The sequence below is a fragment of the Coenobita brevimanus genome, chromosome 114 (genome assembly GCF_032717465.1).
Source record: "Coenobita brevimanus isolate Jiangsu-jjx chromosome 114, ASM3271746v2, whole genome shotgun sequence".
In the NCBI taxonomy this organism is placed as follows: domain Eukaryota; kingdom Metazoa; phylum Arthropoda; class Malacostraca; order Decapoda; family Coenobitidae; genus Coenobita; species Coenobita brevimanus.
Window position 1 is genome coordinate 6,169,040 of NC_137067.1, and position 2,622 is coordinate 6,171,661.

General features: G+C 40.1%; 1 long non-coding RNA gene across 1 annotated transcript in view; it reads right to left on the bottom strand.

The window, feature by feature from the left end:
* Positions 1–660: 660 nt before the first annotated feature.
* Positions 661–2,622, bottom strand: part of LOC145418471 (uncharacterized) — a 5,994-nt gene continuing 4,032 nt past the window's right edge. Inside the window, exon 3 of the long non-coding RNA XR_013900693.1 lies at positions 661–830. This is a non-coding gene — a long non-coding RNA (uncharacterized LOC145418471). The remainder of the gene's footprint in view (positions 831–2,622) is intronic.

Here is a 2,622-nt window from a genome sequence, read left to right on the forward strand (position 1 = left end):
GATATTCGGGATCATACACTATACTGCTTCTACTCTAACTTGGCCTAAAACCGCCATCTATCCATCTTGAATGCTGAGTTGTTAGAAGAGATTAACACAAGAATTTAATGCTAGTCAGGAAGAAGTGCTATGGAAAGGATGTACGGTCCTTGCACTGTCCATCCATCCATCCATCATCCAATCTTGTACGTTGCCCCCTGAGAAGCGAAGGAGCCCGGAGCTAGGGAAGTTGGTCCTGACATTTAAGATGAAAATGCACTGTCCTACGAAAAATAAACTGGAGACGGACGAAAACCTAGGCCTAGTTAGTGTGAAAGAACTATGGGTGATATAAGAGGCTTAGTGGCATATTTTCCTCAGTGCTTCCTTTATTTAACACAGAACACCTTAACATTCCCTTGTTCATTACTTGTTTGGCTAGTCGACGTAGTTTTTACCAGTACCATACAAATGGCTAATGTCCAGTGTGCATAATAAATCGCAAGACAAGAGGTGCTTCGAAATCACCAGTTTTGCTAACGCCGTACATTGAGCAGAATATAATGCTAGAGAAGGGGTGCTTCGAAATATCCAGTATTGCACCAGTAACTTGTGAGTTGATAATAGTGTACAATGCCCAGAAAAAATTGCTAGAGAAGAGGCACTGCGAAATATTCAGTGGTACTTAAAACCACCAGGGTAGAGAAGATACAAATCTCGGCTGTTAGTTTATCCCCAGTAATAACGGCCTCGGTGTCTGAATCGACGGCGGAAGAAGCGGGGTCGGTGGCGCCAGTAGTGGTATGGGTCAGGGTCAGCAGCGGGGTTGGCAAGGGCGGCTGGCTCTGGATCTGAAAGCAAGGATGGATCCAACATTTAGTAAAAGGGGGATCAAATATTGGCTTTACCTAACATTACTTGGGTCAAATGAACTAGCATCAGGGGTCATTTTTATTAGTTCAGTTTCTTCTTTTTTTTCTTTTGTTTGTTTTTTTAGCCATGTTGAGAGGATGGAGAGTGGCAGACTGACGAGGAGAGTGTTCATGAGTGAGGTGGAGGGGGGTGAGGAAGGGGGAGACCGAGGATGAAATGGAGGGATGGAGTGGAGAGGTATCTGAAAGAGGGATGTGTAAGTTGGGAGGAGGGCATTGAAATGGCAGAGAACAGGGCAACATGGTGGCGATTTGTTTGAGACCACTCCTTACGGGATGAAGGCATCTGGCTATAGAAAGAGAGATAGATGGATAATTGTGTTATTCTTGAACGATTTTATCCACATTAGGGGGGGCCTTGTAGTTGTAAAGCAGGAATTAAAGATTTATCTAGCCACACCAGTTCGAAAAATTCATAATTCACGGCAGACCTCACAAAAGGTGGGCCGGAGTACCTGAATTCCTCCCTCCCCAGTTTGTCACTCAGAACATAAGGTGTAAAATATCTTGAGCTTAAGTATGAGAGAGCATTTAATTTATCGGTAGCTATATAAATACACCTTCGAATATTTATACAACTAACATACACACCACAGTATATAATAAAGCGAATATTAACCCCTTGAAGCAGGTGACGTATTTTCCTATTCATTTCTTGGTATATCAGATGGTTTTATTTAGCCTGGAACAGACTTCTTGTAGTGAAGGGGTTAATGAAGACTGTCTAACCTAATTCCAAAAAAATCTCTAACGTAAAATAAAATCTCTTGGGCAATAATAGAAGAGAAATATACGTCAGGAGATTGAAGGATTAGCTTGTGCATAAAATTTCCTTCTTTATACTTCTGCCATTGCTTAAATCATATAGCTACTAATAACTCTCGCTTATCTTGTTTTTGTTTTTCTTGGAGGGAACAGTTTGCTGGTTCCTGGCCTTTGGTTCGTTCTTCCTTGCATTAAAAAAAAAAAAAAAAAAACTACCACACTATACAGTAAAATCAGAATGAACATAAACTTATGAAGAAGGCCGCATTATTATTCTTCTATCATGACACACACACCTGGCATACACTTATCAACCATACAGGAGTGAATATTAAATAGTGTGTAAGGTTGCTGTGTATTATTTTGAATATTTCCTTGTCTTAACTCATATTCAACAGCTACTATGCACCTCACAACCACACTACGGTGAGTAATGTTAGACTTACGATTGCCTATTTATACATCTTTCATTTCCACAGCCACCATTCACTTAATAAAACAGTGCATAATACAGTGTAAGAATCCTAGAATAAAACGAATTCTTATAATATGGTACACTGCTAAGAAGACGTGTTTATCCTGAAGTGATTAACCCAACGAGCCCGGGGACGATTTTTCTCATTTTATTCTTCCTTTCTTCTGACGATTTATTTGCCGGATTAGAAAGATCAGATACAGCTTTAACAATCCCAGCAAGAGAGAAATTGCTAAGCTATATTAATCGTAGCAGGAAAATTAAAATAACAAACCTGTCACTCGGAAGCAGATTTTCGTTTCGGCACGTACTGATTTTCCCAGGATGATCACTCTCTCTCTCTCTCTCTCTCTCTCTCTCTCTCTCTCTTTAACCTATCTTAACCTCTCCTAACGTAACCTAACCTAACAGATAAACCTAACTGATTAACAAGCTAACCTAACCTAACGTAAACATTCCTAGAAAAGAGAA